General features: G+C 37.0%; 2 long non-coding RNA genes across 3 annotated transcripts; both read right to left on the reverse strand.

Annotated features, from left to right (window-relative positions):
- Positions 1 to 5,370: 5,370 nt before the first annotated feature.
- Positions 5,371 to 8,193, reverse strand: LOC130748444 (uncharacterized). Of its 2 annotated transcripts, XR_009022682.1 has the most exons (4): positions 7,757 to 8,193; positions 7,239 to 7,398; positions 6,251 to 6,510; positions 5,371 to 5,751 (listed from the first exon to the last, which is right to left on the reverse strand). It is a non-coding gene; the product is annotated as an uncharacterized LOC130748444 (long non-coding RNA). The 2 variants fall into 2 exon arrangements; XR_009022681.1 differs by having other exon boundaries at positions 5,371 to 6,510; positions 7,757 to 8,186.
- A 5,774-nt stretch (positions 8,194 to 13,967) lies between these two features.
- On the reverse strand, positions 13,968 to 16,039 carry LOC130749593 (uncharacterized). The gene is made up of 3 exons (XR_009022979.1): positions 15,885 to 16,039; positions 15,447 to 15,719; positions 13,968 to 14,445 (listed from the first exon to the last, which is right to left on the reverse strand). It is a non-coding gene; the product is annotated as an uncharacterized LOC130749593 (long non-coding RNA).
- Positions 16,040 to 17,082: the final 1,043 nt, after the last annotated feature.

Raw genomic sequence — 17,082 nt, forward strand, 5'->3', positions numbered from 1 at the left:
CAACCATAATTTCTTAGCGCCTTTGTCCCTGTGAATTTCCATCCCAAGAATCTTCTTTGCAGCACCCAGATCCTTCATGTCAAACTCCTTACCCAACTTGGTCTTCAACTCATTTACATCATGTAAATGGTTGGCAGCAATCAGCATATCATCAACATAAAGTAACAGGAAAATAAAAGAGCCATCATCAAGGCTCCTCACATAAACACAACAATCATAGTCACACCTTCTATAGCCAATCCGGAGCATGTATGAATCAAAGCGCTTGTACCACTGCCTTGGAGACTGCTTCAAGCCATACAAAGACCTCTTCAATTTGCAAACAAGTCTGTCATCTCCAATTTCACTGAATCCCTCTGGCTGCTCCATGTAGATTTGCTCCTCTAGATTACCATGGAGGAAAACTGTTTTCACATCCATCTGCTCTAAGTGCATATCCCTGCTGGCTACCAAAGCTAATACTGCCCTGATAGAAGTGTGTCTAACCACCGGACTGAAAATCTCATCATAATCAATCCCCTTCTGCTGTGAATACCCCTTTGCGACTAGGCGAGCCTTGAACTTTTCCCCTTCTTTTTCTGTTACTGCTGGCTTTTTCTTGTACACCCACTTGCAACCAATAGCTCTTTTTCCATGTGGCAACTGAACAAGATCCCATGTCTCATTCTTTTTCAAGGACTCCATCTCCTCCACCATTGCACCCATCCACTTATCTTTCTCCTGGCTAGCCATAGCCTCATGATAAGTAGAGGGGTCTCCTGAGCTGGTAAGAAGGGCATATGCTGCTAAGTCTTCAAACCCATATCTCACTGGAGGTGTAATACGACGGGGCTCCCTATCACGCACAAGTGTATAGTCTTGTACTCCACCTGAATCTGAGCTTGGTTCACTCTGCCGTTGGGCTACAATCTGCCTAGGACTCACTGGTGTCTCCTCAATGTCCACCTGAATCTTGTCCTGACTGGAATTTTCTACCTCAGTATCTGGCACAACCGTCACATCTGACTGTTTCAACATTGACTGCTCATCAAATACAACATCTCTGCTGACAACCACCTTCTTCTTGACTGGATCCCACAACTTGTACCCCTTCACACCTTTATTATAGCCAATAAAGGTGCACTGTTTTGACTTTGGGTCAAGTTTAGACCGATCCTCACTGGAAATATGCACATATGCTGGACACCCAAAAATCCTCAAATTACTGAGATCAATGGGGTTACCTGTCCACACCTCCTCTGCAACTTTTCCATCCAAAGAAGCTCGTGGTGACCTGTTGACTAGATAGCACGCCATATTGATTGCTGCTGCCCATAAACCTTTTGAAAGACCAGCATTCAACCGAAGGCACCTTGCCTTCTCTGTCAGAGTCCTGTTCATCCTCTCTGCAACACCATTATGTTGTGGTGTCTTCCTCACAGAAAAGTGCCTCTGAATTCCATTCTCCTCACAGAAATGCATGAAGTTCTTGTCAGTGCATTCAGTTCCATTATCAGACCGCAAATACTTTATTTTTCTCCCTGTCTGATTCTCAACCTCTGCCTTCCATAATTTGAACTTGACAAAGACTTCAGATTTATATTTCAGAAAATAAACCCAGACCTTACGAGAAAAATCATCAGTAAATGTAACAAAGTACCTGAAACCTCCAACGGAGGGCTCTTTTGTAGGCCCCCAGACATCAGAATGGACATAGTCTAAGATTCCCTTGGTCTTGTGTTGTCCGGTCTTGAAACGAACTCTACACTGTTTCCCAAGAACACAATACTTGCACAATCCAATTGTGCAACTGCGAACACCCTTCAGTAGATTCCTCTTATGTAGTTCCATCATCCCACGTTCACTGAGATGACCCAAGCGCATGTGCCACAGTTTGGTTGCATCATCATCAGTTTCAACAGATGCCACATCACCCATAACTGTGCTCCCCAACAACTTATAAATGTTGCCTGCAGTCCTCTTTGCTCTCATCACTGTCATTGCACCCTTGCTAACCCTTAAGATGTCTCTATTTTCCTCAGACTTGAATGAATACCCATTCTCATGAAGAGTTCCTAGAGAAATCAAGTTCTTCGTCACCTCTGGAACATAACACACCTGACTCAACGTGCGCACGCCACCATCATCCAAAGCAATTTTAACTTGTCCCATTCCCTTGATGATACAAGGTTTATCATCACCTAAATAGACATAACCAAAATCACCTGATTTAAATGAGTTGAACCACTCCCGGTGCGGCGTCATATGATAGGAGCATCCAGAATCAAGAACCCATGCATCAGTGCACTTTACAGATGAAACACAAAGCAAATCCTCCTCACTGCAAGAACCATCAGACTGAACTACATATGCTGAACTGCTGCTGTTGCCTGACTTGCCTGACCTGTTTGGACAGTCCCTCTTCCAATGCCCAATTTGCTTGCAACTATAACATTCTGCTGTTTTTCTGTCCTTGGACTTGGATCTCTTCTTCTTTCCAGAATCCACAGCTTTACCCTTGCCTCTTCCGCGATCTTGACCTCCCTTCACAAACAGACCTTCACCTGAACTTCCTCCACCTTCTTCGACACTCTGGCGATGTTGTGCGTGTTGCAAAAGTGTTGAAGAAATAGAATCCAACGTGATTGAGTCCTTCCCGTAGGTGAGAGTGGTCACCAAGTGATCATAAGAGCCTGGTAAAGAGCACAGCAAAATAATAGCCTTATTCTCATCGTCCACTGTCACACCAAGCCGTGTCAGATCGGCAAGGATGTTGTTGAAAGCGTAGACATGAGCTTGCAAATCGCCTCCTTCTTGCATCTTCAGGATGTAGAGACGCTGCTTCGCAAACAACTTGTTCATGAGTGTCTTGGACATGTACAGACTTTCCAATTTATCCCAGACATCCTTCGGAGTTGTGAGATCCAGGATATGATTCATCACGTCATCAGAAACGCAAAGTCTTATCAAACCTGCAGCCTTCTCCTTCATCTCGTTCCAATCAACAGTTGCGATGTCCGCCGGTTTCTCATCGCGCAACGCCTTCTGTAAACTTTGCTGAGCCAACAGATCCTTAACCCTCCTTTGCCATAGTCCGAAATTGCCGGTTCCATCGAACCGTGTCACTTCAAACTTCGCACCTCCAGGGTTAGTCGTCATCTGATACCAATTGTTAGAACAGCAACACGAATACAGATCAGAGTAGAGAGAAACACACAAAACTTTGTTCACGCAGTTCGGCCAAATTGCCTACCTCTGCGACTATAGAGCAGCTATAGTTCCGTTTATTGATTCGAACCTGAATACAATCACTCAGCAATTGCAATTTCTCTCAATTGCACTAGTGCCTCTTGTGTCTCTTATGTTTTTGAGTTACATTGTTATCCTATTTATAGTGGATTCTATTTTACAATAAAATCCTAATAAATCCTATAACAATCCCTTAAAACCTTTTACAATCCCCATTAAATCAAATCCTAATAAACTAAAGATTTTAACCCAAAATAAAACAGAAACAAATCTGAAACAAATCTTTCTGATTTTTTCTCTTTCTAATGAGCCAAAACTCAACACTATTGAACAAACTGAACTAAATTACCAATCAAAGCCTTTCAAAAATTAACTTCTTATAAACAATATCTAAACCAGACGTACCTATGAACACCAGCAAATAAGTTGTAGAGTGCTATGATGAAAAGATCTTGGTCATGTACGTTTCCCCTCTGCAAAACAGCTTAAATAAATTTCTGTTCTACCCCTGCAGGCTTGATATATAATGTCATGAAACAATAACCAAGAAAAGAAATTAAAGTTAATTACTTTCACAAACTAGAAAGTTTAAAGAGGAGGCTATATATGTTTTATGAATATATATTGAAGAAGAAGAAAGAAGCATACCAATGAATTGAACTGAGAGAATGAAGATGAGAAAGACAGCTAATTAGTTCATGAAAGAGACTAAGACATGATGCTCTTCCCCTAGCTACCTTCCAAAGGAGAGTCAGTGAGTCACAGCTTAAATAAACAATTAAACATATGGTTGAGAAATTGAAATGGCACAAATGCTAACGAGTGAGAGTGAACATATATACCACATTAATTGAAAGAATATATAATAAGTATTTGGCTTAAATACGTTTTTAGTCCTTATAATATACCTGGTTTTTATTTTTAGTCCTTTTAAAATATTTTTTTTCTGTTTTATCCTCAACATATCGAACATTCTATTTTTGGTCTTTGACGTCATATTTTTCATCCAATACTAACGAAACTCCCATTGATGTTGGTGCTATGAATGAGGCACCTGCTAGTGTTGAGGCATCTGCTATGGATGAGGCACATGCTAGTGTTGCTATTGTTGTTGAGGAACTAGATATAACCTCTTGAGTCTTGTCAGACACGAAAAAGAAGGTTACCAAGAAAATAACACCAAAAAGAAAACGTACGAGGCTCATAAAGTGTAAGTCAACAACCAAAATTAGCAAGGCATGCATCTGTTGATGGTGGTGATCGATGAAGCTATTTTTTTAAGCCAAATAGTTATATTGAATAAAGGGAACGATTGGTACCCGAATTAGTACAAAAAGAGAAAGAAAGAAAGAAGCCAAGCCAGAGGACACAGCCTAGGCCAGAGCAAGGAACAAGAGAAAAAAAATAAACCAGAAGAAAACATAGCAGCTAAAACTATGGAGGTGATGAAGCTGGGTCAGGTGGACGTCTGTTAATATTGGATGAAAAACATGACATCAAGGACCAAAAACAGAAAGCTTGATATGTTGAGGATGAAAAATTAAAAAAATATTTTAAAAGGACTAAAACAAAAACATGGCATATTATAAGGACAAAAACATATTTAAGCCTAAATACTTTTTTTTGTTACAAGAGGAAAAGTACACTACTAAAAAAAAGCTATTTAGCGACGGGAAAAATCCGTCGCTAAAGAAGGAAAATTCCGTCGCAAAAAGTTTAGCGACGGAAGCCCGTCCGCCGTGCAAAGCAGCGTAGCTAAATATTTACCGAGGGATTCTTACGTCCGTCGCTATCAGCGACGGAAATATGCCGTCGCTAATTTATATATTTCCGTCGCTAAATCGTTTGTTGGATTATCCCATGAATCCGTCGCTAACTCCGACGGGACAGTCCGTCGCTATTTACGGCGGAACATAACAGTCCGTCGCTATTTGCGACGGAACTCTCCGTCGCTAACGGCTTGACATTTTCATTTCCATTCCCTCGCTAAGTAAGTGACGGATTTTTCTTTTTGAGCAGATTTTATTTTTCTTGTACAATAACAATTCAGTTTGATGATTTTCCCCAAATCCTAAATGAAGTAATTCAAAATCTACTACTGGTTTGAAGTTTCACATTCATATTTAAGATCATGTTGATTAACATACATAATCATAGTAATGAAGCCATACATAGTCATGGTAATTTAACGTCAAAAGCATAATTAAAAACATTAATGTCAAATACATAAGTATTCATCTAAATACAAGGTCATCAAACTCAGCATCTAATTCATCATAGTGAGAACCCATAAAGTTAAGTCCCAACAACGATTTTACCCACAAGCACATGTGTCAAACCCTTCAGTAGCTTCAAACTTAGACAGATAGGGATGTACCTCTTGATTCAAGAAGCTTCACATCCACAGAAGGGAAACACAAAGCAGATTGTTCCCTCTATCCAGAGATGTCGAGGCTTGTAGAGGAGATGAAACCGCAAGTTCCAACCCAAAGCACTTTGGCGCATGACATCTTAATAAGATGGCTGCTATGCAAAATATTATGCACACAATTATTTACCACGCATTTAAATGCTCAAAAACAGAGAACTGAACAAAACTAAATACATCTTAATCATAGGCAATAATCAAACAGAGCAAAATTGAACCAGGAATATGGGCTGGAAATAGAACTATAAGAAGGGAACTAGTTGAAATTAAACTAATAATGAATGAAACTACTGTGAAAAAAACTAGCTCACCAGCAGGGTAAACTTGACACTTCAGTGTTCTAAGAAACTATGACATTTGTATTATCCTTCTTCAGGATACCGGGTTCATGTTCGCCAAGAAAAAATAACCAATAAGATCAAAAAATTCATATAATAAATGTAAAATGCTATCAAAGATAATAAAGTCCATTTAAAAATTGAGACACTGATTAACCATGAACCAAGTTAGCAAGTCCTATATTGTCAAAGCTTAAAAAACCAAAAAATATCAAGATTCATGGATTCTGAGCAGCTGGAAACTTGGGTAGTTTACCTGAAAGGTCCATTAGAAAGGTATACAATGTCCAGCTAGGAATCACGCTGGACTTGTCATAATTCAGCAAAGCATATAGAAGTGGCCCTCCCTTAAAACAGTAGCTTGATGCCGAGCCAATCATAATCTTGATGAGGAAAAACAGGTTGAAAATTAGCTTCTAGAAATCTGCAGAAAAGGATCAATGCTTCCAGTTATGATTTAAGCCCAGGCAACTACTTGGATTGCATTCCCACTCATAGGATAGCTGATACATGAACCTGAAATAGTTAAATTAATCACCATTTAGATCCTCCTATGTACTCGGTCTAACTAGTTCTTAAATAAGGAAACCAAGAAGCACGAAGTATGTGGTAGCTATAGATTTTAATATAATAATCAAAGGTGAAACAACGGATAATCAAACAGAAGTTAAACACCAATAGTTCAATATGCATAAAAGTGTCACTTACCTACTCTGGGAAAACTTAATGCAAAGAGCATTAGGCCAGTCAAAGTGACAAGGGTCGGACTAAGAGCTGAGAAACTTGCCAAATCAACCATTAATAAAACTGAGTTCTTCAACTACATGAAAACTTAAGCATTTATGTTGTCTAGGTGCCTATTTTCAAAGAAATCTCAGTTCATCTTTGCATATAAGAGAAAATGGGAATCTAAGTTGTCTTTGAGTAAGGAATTTGCAATTACACATAATAATTTCTGCTTTCCATCATACTTCATAACCTCTTCATCTCAAGAGTATTAATTTAATAGGATGCAAGCAATTCTTAGTTCATGTCTTAAATAGAAAAGGTAAACAGACAAGTCAAGCTAAGGTTGCAAACTCCCATACATATGTTACTGATAAGTAGCTATTATCTTCTCACTCTCAAAATAAACCACTCCTCTCACTTTATATGCTAAAACACACACGCGTACATACAAAACTGTTTCGTCAATTGTCAAACAACAAAATGTTTCTCACCCCCTAGTGCAGTAATGACATTACCTAGTGCAAGAAGGCCTTTGTTGATGTGTACACCAGCTAGATCTACCAAATGGAACTTTGCTGAAAGGTATTCTTAACCCATATCCTCATCCGAAGTATCACTGCTGGATGGAGTTTGTGCATCTGTTCTAATGTAATTGTGAAGATGGCATGTGAGCGACTAATCCAAGCAAAAGGAGAACCACAACTTATTAGATTATATAAATATTGAATGTAGTGGAACTGGAAACCATAAAGTAAGAACCCAAATTTGTTGAGAATCTAATGTATATTACAGTTACAATAAAAAGCTAAACTGACCCATATTAGGGAAAGATAAAAAAACACAGTAGAAAAGCCATTTTCAGGAAAAATCAGTACTTAGAAGCAATCCTAACCAAAGGTAAAATTCAAATAGAGAGAGCGTGATCCAGAAATACGAAAATTAGGGTTTTATGTTTTGAAATCGTATCAAGCAGAAGTAAAATCGAATAGAGAGAACATGAAATCTAAGAATAGAAATGGAAGAGGAAGCTCACCGTCATGATCGACTCTGGAGCCGGCTCCACTTCCTATGGTTCAGCCACCGCCTGGGTTCGGCCACTCCGCCTCTGGCTCCGCTTCTCCGCTTCACGCGAACGGTGGAGTAGGAGCGCCGACAAGGACAACGGTGGCGACACTGGAGCAGGAGACGGTGGCGGCCATGAGAGTGTGAGAGTCGAGAGGAAGTTTCTGAGTGTGTTAGGGTTTTTCTGAGAGAGTTGAGTGAATGGATTGTTTTAGTGTTTGGACTTGAAAACTTTTACTCCAAAAATAACATATTTTGGAACAAATTACAAAAAACGTAATCAAGTTCAATTGGTTATAATGCCTTCTCTTTTGGAGACAGGCCCCAGGTTCGAATCTGGGAGAACAATTGTTCATTTTTAGCGACGGAACTTTTGTTAGTTTCCGTCGCTAACATCTTAGAAAATTTACCGAGGGATTTAGCGACGGGAGGACATCAGCGATGGTCAAAACCCGTCGCTAAATTGCAAGATAAAATATTAAAATAATATTAGCGAGGGAATTAGCGACGGATCAATAGCGACGTTTCTAATCCGTCGCTAAATCCGTCGCTAAATTATAAAATAACATGTTATTTCCAAAACCATGAATCCGTCGCTGATTTCGTCACATTTCGTCGCTATTAGCGACGGATTTGTGTCCCTCGCTAAATTCCCTCGCTAAATCGTATTTTTTTAGTAGTGGTAACAGAAAAACTAGCTAACAACATCCAGGTACAACGACGCCGAGACAAAAGAAGGAGGGTCCTTCCAAACATGTTGTTGAGTATTGTCCTTCGCTGCTTGACAAGCTAAGCAATCCGGAGTGTTATTCTTCTCACATGGGATGTAGACGAACTACACACTCGAGAATTTTGTCATAAGTTGTCATATTTGGCTAATCGCGTCCCTCTCCCAGTAAGTACTGACATTCTCATATTGCTGCAACGCATTCACTACAATCAAGTAACTAGAGGCACATACAACAGTCTTAAACCCAAGAGGCCAAGACTAGGAGTATGCTCCAGACTCAACTCCATTGCAATGATCTCCGCCAAAAAAGCACTACTCCCCCGGCCCATCGAAGCTAGACGAGATGCCTGACACCCAAACTCCATTCGCCGCGCGCAGCAATGTGCCACCACCCATACGCCCAAGACCGCTGCTCCAGCTCCCATCGGTGGCAAGGTGAATTTCTACTGCAACAAGAGCCATAGATACCGGTGTCATGCTCGAGTGCACCAAGTGAGAGTATGGTGCATTGAGGTGTTGCTTCCAGCTAGCAACGTCAAGATTACATTGCGCAAAACATGCTTTAAATGCAACAAAAAATATTTATTATATTTAATATGAAATTATACAAATCAAAATATTTAATCGAGCATAATTCTAACTAATATTCATATACATTTAATTTTTTTTTGGAGGAATTAAAGGTGTTGCATTCATTGAACCTGAACACATTAAAGAAAGGAAAAACATAAGAAAGGGACGAGCTGTCCTGAAATGGCACGCAGCATCTGTGTGAAAAGTTTTCAGTAAAGCAACAAAGCAAAATAATAAAGATTGAAGAAAAGAGTTTTTTTTTTTTTTTAAAGAGAAAAAGATGTACGTGTTTTTTTTTAAAAGCTCAAAGATATAAAATATATAGAAGAAAGTGTTGAGAAACAACCCAGGAGCACGAAAAAGTGCTTAACACCGATCCAAAAACCAAAGTGTTTACCCCAATTGAAAAACCCCTGTTGAAATCGAAAAGCGACGAAAACCCGCTCGATACCCACCAAACAGGGATCTACCCAATCGAGGAAACCAAAGACCCCACAACCAAACCCCCCCAAAGCGCTACACGGTAGAGACCCAAAACCTAAAACTAAAAGCAAAAAGAACAGCACCAATAAAGACATCAGCAGCTTCAAACAGCACCACCACAGCACCTCCAAAACACGTCTAGAACCGCCGACCACCAACAAAGATCTCTGGGAAAACAAAAACTCTAGAAAACAGCCAAAGCTCCATCCAGCGAGCCGACTGACCCAAATACCACCGATGCACGAGGACGCGGAAGACCTATCCTCGTCGCTGCTAAACCTGCAAGATGTACGTGTTACAAGGTGTGTATATATATATATATATATATATATATATATATATATTGGTGCATTGGAAAGATAAATTGAACCTGTTAGGAATCGATCCCTAGACCTCCCTCTACCCAACCCATATGTCATGAGCTCCTACCACTTAACCTATCCTACGGGGACAATGTATATATATTGTTTGGTAGTACACATATCATTAGTTAAAAAAATTGATAAATTCACATGAACTTCTCTTGCATGATATTTCCATATAATTTTTCTTCCTATTTCTTTCTTGTGTTTGCATTATATCATTTATCACATCTTTCGTTTTTATTTTTTTTTCGAGGTGGAAAAAGTTCACAAAACATTTTTCAAAAAGTACACAGCATGGCTTTGGTGCATCTTTACGGCATCCACAATGATGGTTGCTTAAAATTGTTTCTATGGACAAGAACTTGCACCAAATATGCTCTTGAGCATCTCTAACCATAGTTATTTATATAAGTTGTTTAGCATTATTTTTCTTGGTCTAAAATGTCATATAAGATATATACAACTTATAAGTTATTGATGCAGATTTTGCTCCAACAACAATTTTTTATTTTACTTTTAGTAGAATCCCACAGTTCCTCCTATATTGATATTTGTCCACCTAATAATTTAAATTTAAATTCAAACAATTAATTAAATACTCAGCATTTTATAAACATGTGTTTCCAAAAATTAGAATGTGAAAAAATATCCATAACACATAATCTCATCATATACAATTGTATCATTTTCTTAATTTATATGAAATAATACTAATTTAAACTAATTAAAGTGATAATAAAAATAAAGCTATTCTAAAATAGATGTTGGGCCAAACAAGAATTGAAAAGTACAAATTTATCCTAAATGCACCTGACCCAGCCCAAACCAATCCGGCCACATATGTTAAGCTAATTACCTAACCCTAATTTTATCATTTCAAAAATAATTTCACAAACCCTCACATGCGTCTCTCTCTCAAACACTTCTCGACTCTATCAACATATTTTTCCTAAACTTTACGCAATAGTTTCCAACAGCCTCATATTCTAACGATACCTATTTTCTCAAAAACCCTATACCCCGTATAATAAAAGTAAGCGTGCTTACCCATTCTAATAGTTCGCCATACGTCACCTTGGAAGTATGGCTGCGACTAACATAGCGGAAAGGGATATTTTTCAGGTCTCACCTATGAGTGTTGTAGCGGCGCTAGTTGAACCTGCTCTTGCGCCTGAGGCTCTTTAAGGTTGTTGCGGTTGAAGCTGAGTTTGCTAGACTGATTGTTGTTGAAACTGTGAATTCGTCTCTAGACCTGTTTGAGTGGAGGTTATGGAAACTCTCAGACAAACACTGATGTAGCTTTATTTAGGAAGCACGGACACTTCCGGGTAATGGCGTGTTCAGGTGTCCGACACGGGAGAGACATCGACGCTTTGCCGACACCTGTTGGACACGTATCCGACACTTGTTGGAGGTGACAAATTAAAAAAATATTTTTTTAGGCTTGGACATGGAGGCGTGTACACGGCTCGGACACCTCTCTAAAACTGAGCTGACACTCCTTCACGACTAGACACCTTTCATGACTCCTATATTAGTTTTTTAACTTTTTTTTAAAAGTTAAATAAAAAATACATTTTAAATAGTAGAGGCTATGTTTTTTAATGATTATGATGATGCTAATGATCAAGCAAGGGGAGGGAGCCACTAGATAAAGTAGCTATCTAGTTTTAGAGATAAAGTAAAAATTACTTAACTTGCAAATTGAAGCTTTAGTATCTTGGTGAACCTCATTGTCATAGAACTTAGGAAGTTAAAAGTTATAGTTGTAATGAGATTAACTTGTTAGTTGACACTTGTCACTCTTGACTTTAATTTCAAACTCTCTTTGCTTAATTTTTTAATGACAATAGTTGTTTTCTTGTTGATCATATCTTCTATTTATTTTATGAATATAGTTCTCTTTTTGATATTATGATATATATATATAGATATGTAATTTTATTTTTTAATATATATATATATATATATATATATATATATATATACACGCGGTGTCCCTGTGTCTTATTTTTTGGAATTTCGTCGTGTCGTGTCCGTGTCCGAGTCCGTGCTTCATAGAGCTTTATCCACATCATTCTTAAATAAATTTTATTTCACATTTAACATTAATAATTACAATTAAAATAATAAAAAATTACAAAAATCATTATTTATTAAACTAAATCGTTCATCATCAATCTTCATTCTCATCATTTTCATTATTCACTTTATCATCTTCATCTTTGTCTTCGTTTTTTTTTATAGAAAATTAATCTCAAATTAGATAAATGGACATATAAACCACTGCAACCTTATAATGAAATGAAGGTTAGCTCACAGAGACACACCAAGGGGGCTGGATTGTGTTCATATAATTCAATCGCGATTGACTCTATTCTACTAGACTTTGTATATGTTTTGCTTCGGTTAAGCGTGTAGTCCAGAAACAATAGAATAAAGAGTTGCACACAAGTCTTTTATCCTGATTCACCCTATATCAATGGACTACGTCCAGTCCTTGGCAACATTAAGTATCAAGGATTTCTCCTTACAAGTATTATTGTACGTGACTCTTCAGACGCATTGAGTATTCTATAGTCATTGACTATCGAAATGTTGTTGAGTATTTTGTACAAGCCTCTTTAGGCCCAACGAGTATTGTTTTATACACTGCCTCTCCAGGAAAACGAGTACTCTTTTATACCATGCCTCTATAGGAAAACGAGTATTTTTTATACACTGCCTCTCCAGGCAAACAAGTATCCTTTTATACACTGCCTCTCTAAGCAAACAAGTATTCTTTATCGTGCCTCTCCAGGCATTGTTGAATATTCTTTCTCTTGCCTCTTCAGGCATTACAAGTATTCTTTTCCATGCCTCTTCAGACACAATGATATATGAATTAAATACATTTGAAAGTATTTTTCATACTAACCCATGAGATGTATACACAAATGTGCAATACAATCAATTCATCTCTAGTTGTATGAGATGACAGTGATAAGTTGGAAGACTTCTTTGTGGGGGGTTTCTTGGAGGATGATGGAAAAAATAAATGTTGAGAAGTTTTGTTTTGAGGTGTTGAGAAGAAAAGGTCTGAGGGGAAGAAAAAATCTTGGCAGAAGTGTTAGATATGGACAACCTATAAATTTTTGCGTTAATTCAATTTGTTAAAAAAACATCCCTAGTGTTAACTAAAAAAACAAATTTTTGGATTTTTATTTTTAGTTAATAGTTTTAATTTAATCCCTAGTGTTAACTAAATATGTCATATATATTTTAATTAAAAATGATGTGGATAATGTAACGTCGGTTCTGGCTTGCCACTATGCATGTTCGCCAGAGTTCAAACCTCCGACAAGGGCCAAAGCCACATTTGGTGCAAACGGAGGGCTGTATCACAGACTATTTTGATGCGAGAAACTAAAAACGAACTATCTTACAAACACATGGACTAATTTGATGATTAACCTTATTATGAATTATGAGACATAATGAAATAGTTAAATATAATTATAAAGAATATAAACTAAACATGATCAAAATTTAAAAATTATCAAGCTAGTTTTTTTTTTGAGTTAAATTCAACCCGAATTTTTAGATGATATCAGAATCTATCATAGATCCATTTAGTAAAATATAAGTGACTCGTTGTTTTGTAATAATGAAATGCCAAGCTGTGTGGAAAGGGAGAGAGAAGGGAGAAAATGGATAATATGTATGACGTGATGTAGTAAGAAGTGAAAGATAAAGAAAAAAAAAATAGAATATCTAATCAAATGATAAGCCTACCTATGATACAAGTATGAAATAGAAAAAAATACCACATCTCTCTCGATACACTTTTATGAACAAATACTTTCTTACCTGTTTCCAAATGGTGAGCTCTAATGAAAATGTAAAGAACTTTTGTGCGTGCGTGAGAATATGATAAAGAGAAACCAATGAACATGAAATGATGATCACAAGCATCACGTTTGAAGCGTAGTTATTGAGAAGTAAAAAATTACATAACTCACAATATCCGTCAAGCAAGAAATTCAAACTAGTTCAGCAAACTTTCTCAAAATATACCTTAATAATTCAACAATTTCAAGCACATAAAGTTCGATTTATTTCCTTCTGCTGCAAAGAGCAACAAGATGGTAAATCTCTTGAGAACTAGCTATTACACGAAAAAGAGACTTAAACTGCATGCGAAAAAAAGTAACTAATGAGAAAATGAGATTAAAACAGTGTAGAATTTTGAAGTTGTCAAGGGGAACTCTCTTCAGCAGTACAAGAACAACGGACCTCATCATATCATAGATTGAGATCCATGTGATCCCGTACAAGAGTTGACTATCACCATTATCATATTCATGGATGAGCTTTTAAAAAAACCCATGCAAGTAACATATGATAACTGCACCACCAGATCATATTGCCTTGTCTTTGACTATTGTTTCTTTCAACTGAGGCCTTCCCTGCCATGACCACACTTTCCATCACCATTACAAATTCTTTAGCACAAGAAACTGCGACAACCTGCGTACAAATTAGAAGAAAAAAATGCAACATAAAGTTAGGATGATTCACCAGAAAACAAAGTGTGTGTTTATATTTCTTTTGAACTCAACGTGCATTTATGTTAAAGTTAACCGGGTAAAGTCTTACAACCCGTCCAGGTTAAATTCAATATTGCAAATCACGTTTGGGTTTAAACATCACAAAATCAGAGATACACTAATAGCTCATAATACTTTATCACATGGATCTCAATCTATGATATTTTCCTGGAAGAAGCAACACCACCATGCATGGATCAGCAATAAATATTAAATAATCTACAGGACTCATACTCATGAGCATTCTATATTATTCAAATGCTACTCCTTTTTTTTGGTGTAGCTACCAAATGTTACTTGAATATTTTTTTTTTGTCAATAGAGGGCTTCCGTACTAGACTGTTAGGTGGGTCGATCACTAAGCTTGGGCCCAAAGCCCATCATGGCGGCATTTCCAACCCCACCTTACATTTTCATCTCCATACCACAAACCCAGAAATGTGATTATTTTCTGAAGCAAACATCCTTTTCAATATATATATATATATATATATAGTGTAACTAATTAGTTATGCATATTTAAGTTAATTAAGGTTGGAGTACATTCATCTCAATCATCTAAAAATTTCAAACAAGGTCAAAATAAGAAGAAATTAAGACTTACAACAAGAAAAACATTAGTCAATGACATTTCCGTACACAAAATCTACACCCACCAATCCATGATACACGCATGGTGATAGATCTATTAGTTAAATCTCGTGATTTTTTTGATGATTTGTTTAATTATTTCATCAGCTCCAACATGGACCATCGAGAAATTCACCACAGAATAACAAAAAAATCATAAAATTCTTTGGAAGAGTTCTCAGGTGCCATCTAAGAATAAAAAACCATTTTTATCTCAAAAATGATAGATACAGCGAGAATTCAAAGAAGAATATTCATATTAATACCACACAAAAAGTAGCATAAAAGTACCTGAAAGCAACAGATATTATGCTCTAATTTGCGATGGCTTCAGATCCAAATCTTGGAGGGACTTCAAAGATGCTAACTTTGAGTAGAGGGACACTGATTGAAACAATGGGCCAAGAGAACCTATTGAACAAGCTGAAACTAACTTACCAATCAAAGCGTCTCAAAATTTCTTATGAACAATATCTAAACCATACCCATCAACACCAACAAATTCAGAGAAGAAGTTGTAGAGCTTTTAAGCTTTTATGATGGATAGATCTCACTCATTTTCCTCTGCAAAACCATAAAGCAAGCAGAAAACAGCATAAATAAATTAATTTCTTCAGCATAATAATGTAATGATATAAATAACAAAGGAAAAAGAACTTTACTTTCATTAATAAGTTTAAAGAGGAAGCTCATGAATGAACAATGAACAAGAAGGAGAAAGAAGCATACCAATGAATTCAGATGATGAAGATGAGAAAGACATGGAACAGACATCTTAGTTCATGAAAGAGACTCATGATGTGCTCTTTCCCTACCTTTCAAAAGAGACTAAGGGGGCTTTAAATAATCAAAAAACAAATATGCTCAAGAGTGAAACTGAATATACCACATTAAATAATAACATAAATGATGTTTTTATGAATAATATTTATTATATTAACAATGTAAATTATAATATAAGAATATTTTGATAGAGTATGTATATTAAATATATATTTTAACCAATAATTTTCAAATACACCCGATTTAATAAAAGAAATGAAGGGAAGGTTTTAAGTTCATTGAACCTGGACAAAGCATAGTAGGGTAGAGCATTATGGACTTATGGTTTAAGGACGGGGTGTACTGACAAGGATTGGTATCCGCACGCAGCATCTGACTATAATAGTGAGGGTTTCCAGAAAGGAGCAAAGCAAAAAGTATAGAGTATCGCCATCACCAACGGTGCGTTTTTGGCAATGTTTCCTTTCCTTTGTATAACATAAAACAACACTTTAATTAGAGTAATGTTACTCACACACCTCTCTTTTGAGGTGTGTGAGGTGGAATGATGAGAGAGATAGGAAGAAAAGAAAAAGTAAGGGAGAGAAAGTATGAGATGTGATAGATGGTAAGAGGAGAGAGATAGAAACAAAAAAATGTGGAAATGAAGTGTTTTAAAAATGAGGTGTGTATATATCATTACTCCTTTAATTAATTGTGAATTTGGTGTTTCTGTTTATAGCTGCAAGTTGGTGTAAACAACCGGGTAAATAGGAAAATTAGTCACTAAAAGTTGAGGACGCTCACGTGTAGGTCACTCAAAAACAGATGTAGCTCTATAATTTTTTTTTTAAATGTAAAATGTTTCAAGTTAATCCCTAACTTCCAAAATCCAAAACATTAGTGAAATTTGATGAAATTACTTTTTTTTTTTGTGTTACAAGGAGGGGATCCACCCCAGAACACAAGACTAAGCAAGGCCTATAGAAGGCTCAGCACCATGGCAAGCATCCTGCTGCAAGAAATGATGGCACTCTCCCAAAGGAGAATCAAAATAATGAGATTCATATGGGAGATCAAGGCCTAACCTGCGCATATCTCTGTGGACGAGCCTCAGAGTGAAGGACATTGAAGACTTCCATGGAATCTGTCTCTATGATCACGT

Source organism: Lotus japonicus, chromosome 3 (genome assembly GCF_012489685.1).
Source record: "Lotus japonicus ecotype B-129 chromosome 3, LjGifu_v1.2".
Lineage (NCBI taxonomy): Eukaryota > Viridiplantae > Streptophyta > Magnoliopsida > Fabales > Fabaceae > Lotus > Lotus japonicus.